The sequence below is a fragment of the Mus caroli genome, unplaced genomic scaffold (assembly GCF_978045245.1).
Source record: "Mus caroli unplaced genomic scaffold, Mus_caroli_1 scaffold_3, whole genome shotgun sequence".
In the NCBI taxonomy this organism is placed as follows: domain Eukaryota; kingdom Metazoa; phylum Chordata; class Mammalia; order Rodentia; family Muridae; genus Mus; species Mus caroli.
In genome coordinates, this window is record NW_028227258.1 from 143,849,176 (window position 1) to 143,861,266 (window position 12,091).

Sequence of the window (12,091 nt, forward strand, 5' to 3'; positions counted from 1 at the left end):
ACAGAAACTGAGGAAATCTAAAAAATCATCAGATCCTGCTACAAAAGTCTATACTCAATGGTACTGGAAATTCTGGATGAAATGAACAATTTTCAAGACAGATACAAGGCACCAAAGTTAAATCAGGATCAAATAAGTGATCTCAATATATATTATTATTTTTCTTTCTTTCATGAAAGCTTTGCAAGTGAACCACTATTTTATTATATTGCAGCTCTCCTAAAACTGTAATGCACTAATTATACATCATTTGGTATATAACAGGAGGACTTTATAAGGTATAAATTATGACTTAAATGACCAGGAATTTTGACACTATACTAGTCAAGGTTCTTCAGAGTTATAGAACTTCTGGAGTGTCTCTGTATATTAAGAGATGTGTGATGACTTGTAGTCTATAGTCCAACTAAACCAAAATTGGGCAGCTATAATTGGGGAGTCCAAGAATCTAGTAGTTGTTCAGACACATGAGGCTAGTTGTTTAAGTTGGTCTTCTATAGATTTTGGTTGTAGATTTCAATAGATGTGCTGGCAAGCATTGGAAGAAGAGTGGATCTTCCTTCTTCCAATGCCCTTATTTAGGCCTCCCACAGATTAAGGTGTATACCACCATGCCTGAATCTGGGATTTGCTTTGTCCCAGGCTGGCCTTGAAATCAGAGAGCCCTTGCCTCAGTGTTCTGGGAAGGAGCAACTTCAAAGCTCAACTCCAGTGACATACCTCTTCTAAAAAGGTCACACCTACCAGTTCTTCTCAAAGAGTTCCATCAGCTGGGGATCAAATAGTGAAATATATGAGCCTGTAGGGAAATTTTTCATTTAAACCACCAAAAGTGTTTTATTATTTAAAGCTGAGCTATTAAAGTTTTCTATTCCATGGGAGGCAGAGGCAGTCAGATTTCTGAGTTCAAGGACAGCCTGGTCTACAAAGTGAGTTCCAGGACAGCCAGAGCTATACAGAGAAACCCTGTCTTGAAAAAAAAACAAACAAAAACAAAACAAATTTTAGTTCTATAAGTTAAGAGAGGGCATCAGCAAACTGGTCACTTAATTGCAAACTTAGTCCTGCTTCTTCTTTAATAGCAATATAAATTTCCTCTATAAGAAATTTTCCCACTAGCAGTTATCTTGGCTCTTCTTTTCTGTGTGCCAATGAGAGCTGTTATTACATTACCTAATGGTTAAAATTCAGAGGAAAGTCATGGCCCAGTATAAAAATCATAAGGACATGAACTCAGGTTTCCTGTTGTTGACGGTGATGCATGGTGATTCAGGGCAGACTCTTTATTAAAACAACTTTGTTGTTATTGTTTTTCTATTATAACTGTGATGTAATGGACTGTATTAATTGTTATTGGAAACAATATGAGAACTCTTCTTTCTTTCTATGGTCTTGAAGCGGTCAAGATTGTGTGTTACAGCTTTCATATGAGAAACCAAAGAGTGAAAGTTTATTTGTTAAACTTTTTACAGTGAATTCTACTCCATTACAACTGGGGACCTGATTCCAAGGCCCAAAATATGAGAGAGTATATGCTTAAATTATAAATAATACCTCAAGTGTGGAGAAAATGGTGCTTTTGAGAATAGCTTCCTGGATTATAGCAAAGCTCCTAAATATAAATTTTTCTTCAGTATAATAGACACTCAGCACATTTTAGTCGAAGTTTTATATTTACCTTTACCAAGAACCCTAACTTCAATTTCACCCCATACTCCCAAATTTTCTTAATTAAGCTAAATGTTACAGATTAACATGATCGATTTGCTTTAAAGTGTATTTTACAGAATCTTTGTTCAGAAATAACCCCACCACCTGAAAACAGTCACTGAGGGAACTTCCGAAGGATAGTTATTTGCGAATGGCTCAGTTCTGCAAGCATGCGCTGACAAGGGTCATACAAGACAGTTTGAAATCCTGACTACAAAGATCAATAACAAAGGTAATGTTTGTTCAGGATTCAGCAAATGTGCATGGGGGAGTTGTCTGTGCTGTAGAATTTAGTGTAAGACTTGGGTAGCCTCTGTACAAGGCTGTGATTCTATCAGTAACCATTGTTAGTGCCGTCACTCATGAGAACCCTTCTGTCCTAGCATTTCAGTTATTTATTTTTGCTTTTTTTTGTGTGGGGCTTGTATTTTGCTTTTATTTTTGTTTTGGGTTAGAGTTGATATAAATGGCTCTGTTTTAATTCTGGTAAATTTCGTAAGTTTTATAGGTTAGTACTGTTTTCTTTTTCTTTCTTCCAGCAAAATATCTTAGTACTTAATAAAAGTGATCTTATGTAAATAAAAATATCAGGTTCAGTGTAACCTGCCTGATTATAGTCAGATGTTTTTAAATAAGAGTATATTTACATATCTCAGAGTTAAGCTCCCAAATATTAAAATGCTATGTTCCTGACTTTGGCTGTTCTGAATGAATTGCTGTATTATCCTGATACTTTCTAGCATTTTCTGAGCAATTATTAAAACAGTTATGATGACTCTAAAAGGATGTAATTGGAAAAGAAAGATGGCCTGTACTGGATGAAATTCTTAATTAATCTTTCACTGCTAAATTGTTCCAAATTAATCAAGTATATTGCCTACACCAAAGGCAACTATACTTTACATATCTCACTCTTATCTTCACCAAGCCATATATTAAAAGTTAATTTCTAATTTAAAAGTATATTTAACTGTAATACCATCAATTCTAAATAAGCTTATTAACGCTTTCCTCAAAATATCTTATAATATTTCAAAGAGAGTGCTTTGTACCTAACATTTTGACAATTTTTTGGCATGGCCTATAAAACATCAAATTAGAATATATATATATATATATATATATATATATATTCTAATATATATGTATATACACACATACATATATGATACATATGGACGTATAGAAAGAATGTATAGGACTGGATAGAGAGAATATATATGTGGATAATCTTCTCTGGAGAATACTATTCATTTACTTGCTAGTTGATTCCACTCATTTGTTCAATACATATTCATTACAAAAAGTGATATTTTAGGTGCTGAGGGTGAATGTGAGAAATATCACAATAGCCGTGTTCTGGTATGTGAGTAAGCAGTCACCAAGGTGAGCTCTAATCATATACTGCATATTCTTGTAACAGTTAAGAAATCCTGGAAGGTGATCATTTCCCAAGTGTTTTAAATAGTGAGTTACACACTCCCCTGGTTCTTGCTGCTTTCACCAACATCGTACACCACAAAAGTGACATACAGTCCCCCAAACACATTGTCTATATAGTGCTGTTCAACTGGAAGATAATTGCTTGTAGGAGCTGGACATGAGTTAGGCTCCCTTGGCTTCCTGCCTAATTCCTAGGTTGTGAACTATCAACCTGTTTGATATTTAATTACTGATTAGGGCCTGGAGAAAAAAATGTTACAGTTATTCAAATGCAAGTTGCTTAATGGTCCTAATACAGTCCTAAGTAGTTGATCTCTCTCTCTCTCTCTCTCTCTCTCTCTCTCTGTGTGTGTGTGTGTGTGTGTGTGTGTGTGTGTGTGTGTGAGAGAGAGAGAGAGAGAGAGAGAGAGAGAGAGTCAACTAACTATTGATTCAATCAGTTAACTAGAGGTTTTATGGCATACATGCATAAAGTAGATGTTAGTATAAAATGAATATATAATTTGGTTGGGGACTTTATTAAGATGTAATTGCTGTAGTTTGGAACACTTGAAGATCAGGGATGTAATGGATCCTCAGAGCTATAAGAGGTTAAGATACTGCGTTTCCTTGAGTGAAAGGGCTGAATAAGATACTTTGGTGATACAATGCTGGGATCCTCCTGTTCTTACTACTTGGAATCCTAAGAAGTTTTACCAACTAGATTAACATGTAAAAAAAAAACAAAATAAAAAAACCAAACAACAACAAAAACAGTTCAGGCCTTCTTAGGATCAATGAAATAAAGTTATGTCTCTCCCTGAAATTTGTCTGTATTCTGGGAAGTACTTTATTCTTAATATTCTTAAGCACTTCTGAAAAGCCCATGTAATATTACACATTAGGAAAGATTTAAATTACTCAGACAAATAGTATCATGTGGATCAAATGGAAGCCACTGAAATAAGTGAGATCAATCTCTGTACTTTGTAGGCAATATTGATGTATCAGTTTCAATTAAGATGCTGAAATGATAGCTTTGGTTAAATGACTTCCAATTTGGCTAAAATCTTTTCCAGATCATTCTGGCAAGACAAGATGGCAATAACACAGTCAAGGAGATAAGCTGTTTAGTGTCATGACGTGACAAACTGGAATAAGTTTTATTTCTTAATGTTAAAGATGACCTGGGGATTTCTCCTTCTTTCAAATAGAAGTGTGTCGTTGGGATATAATAAATCACATCTCAATGCAACTTATTATTGGTTATTTCTTAGTTTTTCTCCTGACCAGAAATATAGGAAGAGAAGCTTCTGAACCATAAAGAAGGAAAGGGAAACTTGAGCTCTGTGTTTGATTTGATGAATCTCTAGATCACATATTGCTCACAATTTTAGCTCAAGAAAACCACTATGAGAAATCAGCAAACAAAAGCACAGAAATTAAAAATGTTACTCGGTAATCTTGCTCATTATCATTCACTTCTTAACTTTCTGAAAGCTGATGTTATTCAATCAATAAAATCGTTTTCCCTCTGAGGAAATAGATTTTGCAATAGTTATTCATGATTACATAAAGTCTCCAAAGTACATTCTTTTGCTATAAAGAGAAAAACTAGATCAGTTAAAATGATGCCGGTGCTGATTATAGTTGTTTACTCTCTTTTTGGACTCAACTGGTCATCTAGTAGCTGCTTCTGTATCTAGTTTGGGATACTATGTTTCCAGGTTTTCAGCCTCTATCTAGCAGAGAGGTGCCAGTCATGGTGGCCTCTTGGCTACCTGTGTATCTTTGATTCCTTTTACCTGGTGTTAAAACCAGGATTTCACAGGAGAAGGAAACAACAAAGCATAAGCTGGACAGCTTTATGACACAGCAGAGTGTGTGACTGTACATCTCCCTGTGCTTCTCTTGTGCCGTTACAGTACTCAAGTAAATGAAGATAATTTATCTTAGAAACTGGATTGTTTTCTTTTTGTCAATGGACGCTATTTTGTTCAAAATGCATTCTAACCTTCTGTTTCCGAGCAGAATGGGAGTTTAAAAGATGGATGTTTTTGTGGTTGGAAAAATGGGAGGTAAAACTGCTGACCCTTCCCTAGGCCTCCTCCACCCCATCTCTAGACATGGTGACATTGGCACGGACAGGGATTGTCACACAGAAATTTATAGCTTATTCCTGTCTCTTCATAAATTGACTAAAATTTTTGAAAGAAAAAATATATAGGTGTATAAAATAGCTAGTTACAGGTCGTGTTCTATTTAGCCTTGATTGAAACGTATTGCTCCTTAGTATCTTTTAGCAATGAAAATTATAATATGGAAGAGAGATTAGAATGAAATTATCATGGCTAGGAGGCATTTACTCAGTGGTGGCAGCCACATAAACCTGGGTCCTGAGAATGATGATAATGCATTAGGTTCTGCATGCCTGATATTATTGCCACACATTATGTATGTTTCATTTATACTCTTTCGCACACACCAGCAACGCTGACAGATAGGTAATTACTCTCTGCGCCAATGAGCAGTTATCAGCACCACTGCTGTTTATTGCAGAAATGAAGTGCGCGTGTCAGTCAAGGTCACTTGTGTGTATGTCCTCCTTAATAGTTCCTTCACAGTTGTTGAACTTTGCACACAGCTCTTACTGCGAGGTTCCTAGAGGGTACATTGCTGTGTTTCTGCTGTAACCAGACTCACTGGTATTTATCACCTTAATTGATAAACAACTAACTCATAGAAAGTAGAACTAAAGATGTGAAAAAACATATTTGGCTAATCAGCTGATCCCAGAAGGCATTTCACAAGGAATGACCTAAAGAAGATGCCGTCAGCACCAGCCCTGTTAGGGGATCACCTGCCAACAGCTTAAGCAAAAATTTCTAATGAGATTTTATTTTTATGACATTAACTTTAATTTCCACAACTGATGGGTACAGACCCAATTTCATAACTGTGGCAGACTGAGCATTTAATCCTTAGAGGTGCTGCTGTCCATTCATTTCTTGTGCTGTACACAGCTTATTTTCATTCCTTGTACTTTTGTAATAGACAAAATCCATTTGGCTTGACTTCCAGACAGTCACGTTTATGTTTTAGATATGTGCCATTAGCCCTCCCCTTACTATAAAAATACTATAAGTCTAATGTGACCCTCCTCTTTGTGTTAAAGCACTAGCCTTCTTCCAAAATGAACAGTACATAGTGCGTTTTTGAGACTTGAAATAAATTCAATGTCCTTGTGTTGATCCCATGCACCCTGTAATTTCATCTGTTACAAAATAAGAGAATGGTTAGTCTTTTTATTTTTGTTTGTTAGCTACAGTGCTTTATTAGAAACTGGAATAACCTTTTTAGGGTATAATAATTTATCCAGTCAAGATAACTGGAGCTATTTCCTTAAGCCTGTGATCAGCTTGAGTTTGCGTGTTGGGAGATTTATACTGCCGTTGCTTATTACCAAAGAAACAGTTAAAAGGGATTTATGGCAGTGCACGTTATGTATGTGTCTGGAATTTTTGTGTGTTTAACTTCTCTCCTTTCCTATCTCTGTTTTGCCCCTCCCTTCTCTTAACATTATTGTCAAACAGAGAGACTATCTATACCTACAATTAAATGCAAATTTTATTCAGGCATTTAAGCAGAATCACATTCATTCATTAAACCAAATGATTTCTTTATTTGAAAAAATATATCAGCACATGGCAATGTGACACCCCGCTTACAAGGGACTCCAGTTCTCTGTCAGTGCAGAAGTTTACTATTTCATTATTAAAAGATTAAACTATTGCAAAAGGTGCCTGGTGACTGTGAATGCTTTAGTTAATTTGATTATGCCCATAAAAAAAGAATTTAATTCCATAGCAGCCACCGAATCTTATGCCTGGCAGAGTAGTTGCAATGCATTACAGGCCTGATCTTGTCCTGGGAGAGACTGGATTTGGCATTTGGGTGAGGCTGGGGGGAAGAGATGAGCCATTCAGTTCATCAGTGATCTCAGGTTAACACCATGCCACAACATTTTCAAAACCCTTCGTTTTCTTAGTTCTGAGTTACCAGAATGTTACAAAGAAAGGGTTTTGATCTCATGTAGATAGCATAGCATTAATTACCCTGACACTAATTAAACTGCATCAAACAAATACCACCGTGTTCCTCAGGGGGACAACAGAAGGCAGTTTAAAATAATTACTGGAGCTTCATGCATGTGTGAAGTTTTCATTACTCTTAGGACAGAAGCAAAAGAGATTTGATATCATTAGAATAACCACCCTTTAGTGATTGCAACACCACTACCAAAAACAGCGACTAAAATTTCCTTCGAGCATATTGATGTCTAAATAGGAGTGGCTTCACTTCTTGTGAGTGGTAACTTTTTCTTAAGAATTGGAAGTCTGTGAAGCAAGAACAGGTGTTGCAGTCACATTCTGGTATGATTATGTATTAGCTTATGTTTGTCAGACCATTTCATTAACCACCCACTGCTATCACATATACATATACTTTGTTCTTTCTGAACCATGAAATGAAATGCGTATATCTTCACTAATGCTGGCTATCAATGTAAATGAGGAAAAGGGGCTTATCACCAGTCACTGGTGGCCATGAGACCCACACCTCTATGCACTCACAGGTAATAAACATCTTTTTATTAGTAGGAAAGAAAATGCATTCAGCTCTCCTTCCAGGAAGGCTTGGTGATCTTGCCCTAATTTCATAGTCCTAGATGGCACTTCCTGCAGACTGTACATACACTGCAGTGGGACCATTGTCAAACATGGTGTTCCTCTCTAAGCCAGATGGAGTTGTTATCTTTTAAATACTTTAGCCTTCTAGAGGTAAGCAACCTGTCCTGGTCACAGAACACTTTGAGCCAGCTGGCTTCTCTGAGATTGTGGCTGAAAGGGCTGATGTCAAAATTTCTCAACCCCGGCTATAGGAAAGGCCAATGGGATATTGAAAAGTGACATTGTCATTTTATTAAGGTCAGTTGTAGTGATTACAAAAACTGTCCCTGTGTGCATGCATGTGCACATGTATGTGTGCATGTGTGTGCTTATGTGCATGAGTGTGCGTGTCTGGTACAAGTTCTTTTGATGTCTATTTCCTGTTTAGAAGCTGAGTGAAACCCCAGTATTGTCCTCACTAGGTCCCATGTCCTGTTTATCTATTGACAGATAAGCAGCAGGAGACAGGTTACCTGGGTTCTAGCACCAGGTGCCAGCCTTCCTCTCTCAAAGGTGTTAGAAGTCAGAACAGGAAGGCAGTCACTTTCGGATTCTTTAACACATATTTCGTCTGGTGAGTGGCTTTGAATGCCATTGTGGGGGGTTTCTGAAAGTTCAGTACTAAATGTAGTAAGCTATTTATCACGGTTTTGGTTTTTTATTTTATTTTCTTCTGAAAGCTATAATTTAAGAAAATTGTGCATCATAAGGGTTTTCCATTTGTTTTTAAATTTTAAATAATAGCAAATATGTTAGGAAACTAATACTGTTTCCTAAATTTTAAATTGCCACACTAATCAAGTGGAGGGAAAATCAGAGCCTGGTGTAACAGAATAAGAAGCAACGAATCCAGTTGTAGGATTTGATGTGTGAAAAATAAAAAAAACCAACAACAAAAACCCCCTTTTGTTCTGTGATAGCCAGATGGTTTGTCCTATTTTGGGCAGATAGTATCTTCATAATTCTTTCTTGAATGTCAGTGGTTTTAACTGGCAGACAGTAATGACTATTAGAATTTTCCTTCCTTCTAGGTTATATAAAGTATATGTCTGAACATTTGGATGATCATACTGTAGAACAAGAAAACATTTTCTTCATTACACTTAGCTCATGCTCAGAAAAGTGTTTATATAATTTTTTAAAAAACCTCTAAAAATGAACAGTTCTTTTGACATGATGTTGACAGAAGTCACTTTGATCTAGTTTAGAGTCATGAATTTTCTATCTGTTCCATTTTTCCTGGGGCTCCATCAACTCAGACATCCTGATCTGTCATTTTGAAACTCTCTGTGAAAGCCTTGACAGATAGAGGTTTTGACAGGTGCTGGACTCTGGCAGCACTTCCGAATAAGCCGTGTATATTTCTCCAGGTGAAGTGACAAAATGTCTCACAGTGTCAAAGGAGCTGAGCAGGCTTCGGTCACATCTAATATTCTAAAGCAAGCCTCTGTTTATGTTCTGTGTTTCAGCATTGTGGACTGGCTAAGATTGAAAATTCTGTCAGAACTTGATATGAGAGAGCCTTTGCCTAATTTACGAGTGGCCATGACATTGAGAACACCAGAGCTGATGGAAAAGTCCTTTAAATTTTTATCCAATGACTGGTGGCAATGATCACTCAGGGCAATAGAGTCCCTAAAACTATAACACACCATTCTGCATTTTCTGTTTAAAAAATTCCGCTTGATACAAAACCATTTTACCATGTTCTCTTTTGAGACCTTGGCTGGGAGTGCCAATAAGAGAAACTGTTGGTTCTAATTCCACCTGGTTATAAGCTCTCATCCTTCAGACATGACATTGCTCGTCCCCCTTTGTGGGCCCAATCAAGGGCCAAGGAACACATATAAACATTGTCTACATCTGGAATTTTGTTGTTCTTTTCACATAATTATTTGAAGTCTGTATTCGCTCAAGAAACAGCTGTTGAAGGTTGAGTGGGATATAAAATGGCACAGCCTGGAGACGCCCTTGTTCACTCAGTCATCTCCCTTTTGATGTGATCCCTGCTGGCAGGGTTGGCCAGTGAATTCAGCTTCTTTGACAGCTATCAGCACCACTGACTAGTGGTTTAGGGTGTCTTAGCAAGAAGAGGGAAAGAGTAGGGAAGAATTCCACTAGTTCAGGGTTTTCCCCATGCTGCTGGAGCAAAGCTTCTGCCAGCAGCCATTGAAATCAACACCATGCTCCTGTGCCCTTCTGACACAGATCACCCCAACATCTGGCCCCACTATTTGCTTCTTTCCGGGTCCTCGCTGGACAGTGCTTGCTGTGAATGTTTTCTCGAACTCTTTTTGATTTGTATGAAAACAAAAGAAGCTTCTTTTACCCCACGTTTTGGATTTTTTTTAAATATTATTTCAAAAAAAATAGTGGAACTGGTAAGATTCCTTCTTTCCCCCATTTTAATCATTTAAGTGGAACATTTTATATTATATTTGTCAGACAAAAACACACACACACACGCCATGTATGTAGAAGCATCTAGCCTGGAAAGCCCAGGCCTATCTTTCTTGGTCAAACTTTAAAGAGTTGAGAAGAAACACTAACTGTTCTTGGGGTTTTGTGTTCACTGCAGAGTTCAGGTTGCTGTTGCCTCTTTTTTTTTTTTTTTTTTTTTGACATGCAAATCAACGGCAACAAGGGCAGAAATGTCATGCATATTCTTTCATCTAGGTTGGAAAATACAGGGCAGTTTGGGAATGTTGCATAATGTCAGGATATGTGTTAGAAAATATAATGAACCACCGTCACTCAGTTGAGTTGGGATCCTGGAAGGTAGCAGGAGTCAGGCAGACAGCCTATCTTCATGAGATGGCAAAGTATCCCTAGATATTGTTAGCTCATATCCTCTGCCCTTTGTCCTCCATGGTGGAGTTCAGATTCAACCAATAGGAATGCTTCTTCTGCTCCTGGCACCATCTTACAGAATAGGCAGACACAGACAAGGGCCCATCTCAGAGTTCAGCATCTAGATTGATAAGAAGGGAAATAAAAAGTTTTAGGTTATAAAACTTCAAATTTCTGAACGTGTTTGGTATTCTCTAGGTATTGCCAGTGCACGGTAGTGCTTATAGGTGAGTTTAACTTCAGTAACTCATAGGTATGATTTTAACAGAATTTTCACTTTACTACAAACCAGATTCCAAATCTTTAAGGGAAGATGTTAGATCATCAATTCTCCGGTATCTACCCCAGAACCTGCCATGCAATGCCTATTCCTACAGGGAAGCTGTCACTGTCTTCTGTATCTACTATTCCACAAAACAATTGGCAAGTTTCTTTTATTTTCCTCTCCCTCAAAGAAACTGAAGCTGTAGATGAAACAGCCTTTTTCCCAGAGTGATATAACTCTGAGTAACTAAAACAAAAATTTATTTTATAGCATTTCTCACACATTTCAAAGCACTTTTACTAATCTGGTTCATTTTCTCTTTACTCAACCTCATAAGTGATACATGTACAGCAAACAAGGAGTGGCTGAGCTCTCAAGTCCACAGTAACTGGGAGAGACTTAGGATCCGAATTCCACTAGTTTTTAGGTAATTTCTAATTTTAACTTCCATTTTCATGTTGTAAAATAAATCTCTCAGAGATGGGTCAATGAGCCCACAAATACTTCTCTGGGTGTTCTGAACGATAAACAAAATGCTAAAGTCTATAAATCTGAAAAGAATGAGAGGCTTTACATTTGGGATTTAGACAGTCACAGATCATGCTTCGTCTCGAATAAACAGGAGGAAGGTGGCAAAGGGGAGTCCCTCCTGGAAGCAGCTAAAAGGCTGCAGCTTAGGGAACCGGCTTCTCCTGGTCTTTTTCTCTATCTCTCTGACTTGCAGCTAGTCATTTGAGTTCTGTGGGTCTCAGTGTTTTGTTGTTCAGCTGAAAAGGGATTGAAAATTAGATGGTAAAAATAATCTATATGCATTTGCCACCTTTTTTTTTTTGCAGTTAAAAATTTTCACGTAATATCACTTTTAACCAGGCTAAATATTTATTATGTTAAATGAAGTGTTCCTTGCAATCAGTAGATTGTAGCTCCTGTAGAAGAGCCACATAACTTGCTTTGGAAAGCATCGATTTGTGCAAGCATCCACTAGTCATGCCTCCATTAATGAAATCGATGGTGCATCTTCTTTTTCTGAATACATATCACTTTTTTATTATGTCATACTCAGACTATCAGGATTATAACTTTCATTTACTGTATACTTTTTCATAAGTTAGGG

At 37.1% G+C, this 12,091-nt stretch overlaps 1 protein-coding gene across 3 annotated transcripts in view; it reads left to right on the plus strand.

The window, feature by feature from the left end:
• The window catches only part of Cyp7b1 (cytochrome P450 family 7 subfamily B member 1), a 181,542-nt gene that overhangs the window by 77,253 nt on the left and 92,198 nt on the right, over positions 1-12,091 (plus strand). The window contains exon 1 of one of the 3 annotated variants that reach the window (XM_029475067.2): positions 922-1,942. The exons of the other annotated variants lie outside the window; for them this stretch is intronic. The gene's annotated coding sequence lies outside the window, so the exon portion shown is untranslated. Of the gene's footprint in view, positions 1-921; positions 1,943-12,091 lie in introns of those variants that run through there. 3 annotated transcript variants of the gene reach the window in all.